Consider the following 6000-nt stretch of genomic DNA (forward strand, 5'->3'; position numbering starts at 1 on the left):
ACACAAAGCCTATCTGGCTCACTCAACCAAGTTGAGCACTTACTTTTTGTAAGTAAACCATCCCAAAGAGTCTTCCAAAGGAAGACTTGAAAATTGAATGGTACCTTGAGCTTCCATATTAGCTTCTAGTTGAAATAGGTGCTCGAACTTGATGCCCCCAATGAAGATAGGAAATGATAAGCTGGTTTAACTGAGTAAATACCTGAAGCGTTGTATTTCCATATTAGTAGGTCAGTGGATTGACTTGGCTTCGGAGTCACTACAAGAACATGTTGGATGGTGGAAGCTTGAAACACCTGTTGTAACTTTGAGAGGTTCCAAGAACCTAAACTTTTAGGTCAGGCCCTTGAAGTTGAAGGGCTGATGTATTCAGAAGTGGTATGTGACCTGGTAATGATGGAATCCAAGGGTCTGAAATTGTTGAGACTTTCGTGCCATCCTTGATTGACTACAACATGTTTGAGTGTAGCACTAGTAACATGGGCTTGTTGCCACCATTTGTAAACTACGTTCACCTTTTTTTTGCAGCAAACAAGGAGTTGTGAGGGAAGTACTTGGACTTTGTTTGCACACTCCAAAGCCCTTGTCTATCTGTTAACAATCTCTAGACTTGTTTACCAAATATTGCTTGATTCATAATACCATATGACCTAAAGCCTAGACCTCCTTGGTTTTTGGGCTGACATAATTTACTCCAAGGAATAGTGTGTTTGGAAGCTTTATAAGAATCACCCCACCAAAAGGTTCTGGCCATTTTGTCGAGTTTGAAGGCTGTTGACTTTGGGAAAGTCAATGTTAGCATGGAGTAGGTAGGTATAGCTTGTAGGACCGATTTGACTAAAGTAGTTCTACTGGCTTGTGATAATAGTTTGGAACTCTAAGAGGTTATTTTTTAGTACACTCTATCAATAACCTCTTTGTGGAAACAACAGAGGCGGGTGTTTGTTCCCACTTGAACGCCAAGGTACTTGGTGCCTATTAACGACTTTTTGACATGAAGAATATGAGAGAAAAACTTATGATGCTGGTGGGGAACATTCCTACTGAAATAGATGCTTGACTTGGAATAGTTTATTTTTTGGCTAGACATGGATTCAAAAGGTTGCAGGATATTGACGAATTAGTTTTGCAGAAGAGATTGCAATAATCTGCAAAAAGGAGATGAGTACTTGGGGTACCCTTTCGATAATTTTGACTCTATCGATCTGCCCTGAGATAGAATCTTGGCTTAGCAGTTGGATAAGAACTTCCGTGCCTATAATAAATAGATATGGAGAGATGGGATCACCTTTTTGGACTCCACAATTCAGTTTGAAGTGATCGTGGGATTCATCTACAATTTTGATTGAGAAAGTAACGGTGGATATGCATTGATGTACCATGTTACACGATTTCATGGGAAATTCCATCTTTTGAAGAACATGAAATAATAACGACCACCCCATTCTATCAAATGCATTGGACATGTCCAATTTAAGGGCAATGAAACCCTTTCCTTTTGTTGGAGTTTCAATTTGTGTAGAATCTTTTTTACCAATAGGATACTATTTGAGATTTGCCTTCCTTTGAGAAACCTCGACTGGAAAATCCATTTGGTTACTATTTTATAAAGTACATTGCATAGACTGATGGGGCAGTAACTTGAAGTATCCACTGGCTGATTGTTTTTGAGCACAAAGACCAAATTTGTATTGTTAATTTCTTTCGACATGAACTCTGTGTTGAAGAATTTCAGTACCGTATCAAAGATATCTATTCCAATAAGATCCTAGAAGTGTTGGTAGAAATATGGGATAAACCCATCAGGTCTAGGGGCTTTGTGTGGGTGCAACTGTTTGACCACTGCAAGTAGTTCTTCAAATGTAGGTGGAAGTAGCAAAGAGTCCCACTGTGATGGGGATAAGGTAGGAAGTGAAACATCAGACAATATGTTTGGATCAAAAGTCTCTTGTTGGCCTTCGATATCTAAAATTGATTGTTTAGATGATTGAACAATGGAGACACAATTTGATGTCCAAGAGCCGTCTAAAGTTTTTAACCAATCTATATTGTTTTTTGTGTTTTTGAGATTTCCCCTCCTATAGCCACAACTAACGTGATTTAACTCTCCACAATTGTTCTTGTTTTAAGAGCCAATAATGGTATTGCTTTGTGAGAGATTGGAGTTATTTTTGGAGCTTGTTGTTTGTGGCATTCATTTGTAGAGATGAAATTTGGTCAGAGAATTTGTGGATGTGATTTTGTATTTGACCAAACTGGATTTTATTCCAGGATTTGAGGGCAGTTTGTAGGACTTCAGCTTAGTAATGACTTGGTGAGCGAGAGATCCTTGTATTTATTGGCTCCAGGAATCAAAGACAATTTGCTTATATTGGGGGTGATCTGCCTAGAAGTGCAAGAAGTGAAAATAGGGCTTCCTTTGGGGTGGAACTGGTGCAGTGTTAATTGAGATAGCACCATGGTCTGAGGTAGTTATTGGGAAGTGCCCAAGCAGGGAGTTTGGAAATAGCTGACACCAGGATGGGACAACTAAAGTTCTATTCAGTCTTTCCAAGACTTCTGCTACACCCTGTTGACCATTAGTCCATGTAAAAGGAGGCCCAACAAAATCGAAGTCAATCAGGTTGTAGTTATTTATGAAGTTTTGCATATGCTTGGAGAGAAAAGGCTTAATATTCCTAAAGGACCTATGGTCATCTAATTTATAGATATAATTGGTATCACCCATTAGAAGCCATGGTAAATTAATATTTGCTTGCAGTTGTGCTAATTGCTGCCATAGGTCCTTGCAGAGGTGACGAACTGGATGGCCATAGAACAGTAACAGCTGCCACGTGTTGTTCGGAGGATAATTTATTATTTCTAACCAAATCATGACTGTCCACTTGAAGGATATTTACATTTATAGAATTTAGCCAGCAACAAAGAATACCTCCATATTGCTCAGAAGCTTCGTGAAGGGCAAACTGGATAAATCCCAGCTTCCTACCCAATTTTGTAAGATCTCTGATATATATATATATATATATATATATATTTTTTTTGGTCATTAGCCCCCGGATGTTCGATGAAATGAGTTTCACAATGCTAAGCAGATAAGAATATAGAAAATATGATGAGAGTTGTAATATAAGAATGACAATGAAAATAATAAATTGTACCTGTTGCAGGTGGTATACAATGCCTTTTTTGGGATATGGAGAAATGCTCTAAACAAAGGAAAAGACTAGTGTTTCAGAGTGTGGAGGTGGGATCTGATGATCTTTCAACTTTTTGGTTGGCTCATATCTTGTTGACTAAAAAGGAAAGGCTTTTTAAGAACTCAAAAAAGACGATAAATCCAAAAAAACAAAGCATTAGAATATCTCACTGTGCTGCTTATTAATTTGTTCCTTTTTTTCTGCTTATTAATTTTATTTCTGTAAATATCACAGTGCAGCAAGCAGCATTTGTCTCACGTGTTGGATACTCTTTGGTTGTGGAATAGAAACCTAGGGCCGTTTCTTGATATATATATATATATATTATTTTAGAGTAAATTATAAAGACCCCTCCGTATTATGGTAATTTGTTTTGCAACAAAGACCCCATGTATTATGACCGTGAGACAAAGACCCTTTTCGTTAGTCTTCTGTCTAAAAATGCCGTTACAATATTTTTTAATCCCCATATTACCTTTGTAATAATTATTTGGACAAGAAAAATACTATTCGTTTTTCCCGACCTCACAAAACACTAATAGCAGTGGCGGACCGATGATAATCCCCTCTACCACCTCAGATTCCTTCACATTTCTATCTTTCTCCCCTGATCTCTCTTCTTTCCATTCCCCTTAACAGCCTCGGAATTGAACTCATTTAATTTAATCCTGCTCCGTTTCACTTACGGTATTCCGATCCGTAAGTGATTGATTCAGATGGATTGAGAGAGAGAGGGAGAGAGAGAGGTGTTTCACTATTTGAATTAATTTTGAAGTGATTTTCAAATAACTCAAGCCCCAGTCGTGATTCAAAAGTCGAAACGATGTTTTCTGAAAACAATGCAGTCTCATCCAAAACAATTTTATCCATGGCTGCCTCTCTGGCTCCCACAAAACTCAAGACTACATCTTCTTACCCCTCTGCTACTCCTTTCCAAGCACTGCTTCATTATTTTATATTTCAAATACTAATGGATCGAGCCCGGGAATTAGATTCCCTGTCCCTAGAAATTTTACAGTTTCACGAGAGAGAGAGAGAGAGAGAGAGAAAGAGAAAATAGTTTTGTAAGACTGCTGAAGTGAAGGGTTCTCTCTTTTATCCTTATGCCTGAACTGGAAGAAAGTTGCAGGTAGATTCTGTAATATTTTGGTTTGTTTGATGATGGATCTTTTATGATGTACTCTTGTTTATCATCTTTGCTTCTGCATCATGGGGACCAAGTAGAGAAACCATTGGTCATTTCTTTGTTCCTTGAACTAGATTTCCGCGAACTTGTGACCTTCATCCTTATGTCAACTTGAGTCTTTGAGATGTGGATGTAGAGGAAGAGTATCGGGTTGGTCATTAGTGTGTGCCCCATTTGGGAAATGTGCTTTGTTTTTGTTTCTCCACTCGGATCTTCTTCCGTGGCTGAAAAAGTTTTTGGCTTTGAACTTTTGAATCTGAGAGGCCCACAAGCTATCTGCAGTTCCAACTAGGCCTCTGACCATCAGGACATCAAGTTCCTGCAGCAGCCAATTGAGTAGTAAGAAATCTCTCCCTGCGTCTCCTTTCGATTTGCTTTCACCATGCATAAAGAGCTTAATTGAATCATCCATCTCCATTGAATTCCCATCCCTCATCTCCCCACCATCATCAGCATTCGTTTCAGCTTTACAATCACCTTACATATCTCCAAGGGCCTTGCTTCCACCACCCCCAGAAAACACGACTCCATCTACTACACCAGAAAAAGTGATTCCATCTACTACGCCAGAAAACCCAACTCCAGCAACACATCCTTCTCCTCCGGTTTCTTACTGTGGTTCTGTATCTGATGACATCCCAAGCTCTTCCTACACCCCTCCACTAGAAAGATTGGATTTCTGCGATGACCCATCTGACCAAAAGCTTAAATTTGTAACCTGTGCTCCAGTTCCTGATACTGCACCTCCCCGAATCTCATTTACCTTCCCTGTCCCTCGGATTTCCTTTGTGAAAACCTCAGTTTCTAACTCTCCTAATGCAAAACTCAGGAGCTGTGATGTTTATATAGGCTTCCATGGCCAGAATTCCAATCTGATACGCTTATGTAAGGTGGCTTAAATCAGAGCTTGACCTCCAGGGAATAGTTTGTTTTGTTTCAGACAGAGCTAAATATTCAAATACCCAGAGCCATGAGATTGCTGATAGAATTATTTGCTCAGCCACTTATGGTATAAGTGTTGTGGTTGTCAACGAGTTCAAGCTTTCTCAATCGTCTCTCTCAATCGATCTGAATCGATCACTTACAGATCGGAATACCGTAAGTGAAAGGGAGCAGGATTATATATATTAAATGGGTTCAATCCCAACGCTGTTAAGGGGAAGGGGAAGGGGAAGAAGTGAGGTCGGGGAAGATGAACAGTGTTTTTTCTTGTCCAAATAGTTATTACAAGGATAGTATGGGGATTAAAAAATATTGTAACCGCCTTTTTAGACAGAAGGCTAATGGAAGGGGGTCTTTGTCTCATGGCTATAGTACAGGGGGGTCTTTGTAATTTACCCTTATTTTTATTATATAAAACCCGCTCTCTTTGCTCTAAATCCCTTTCTTAATTTTTTTTTTTGTTTTTCTGAATTTTTTATTTTTTCTAATTCTACATAATTACCCTTTAAACTAATAAGGAAACAACATAGGCTAAGAGTTATCTTTAACAAGTAACGACCAATAGATAAAAAAAGAGGGTTTTGCTTTTTTTAATGACTAGCCAAGTGGATCCCCCACCACTTTCTCCTAAATTATTTACAATTCCTATTTATCTCCTAGACTATCTCTAAC

Source organism: Nelumbo nucifera, chromosome 5 (assembly GCF_055504915.1).
Source record: "Nelumbo nucifera cultivar China Antique chromosome 5, China Antique-T2T, whole genome shotgun sequence".
Classification (NCBI taxonomy): Eukaryota; Viridiplantae; Streptophyta; class Magnoliopsida; order Proteales; family Nelumbonaceae; genus Nelumbo; species Nelumbo nucifera.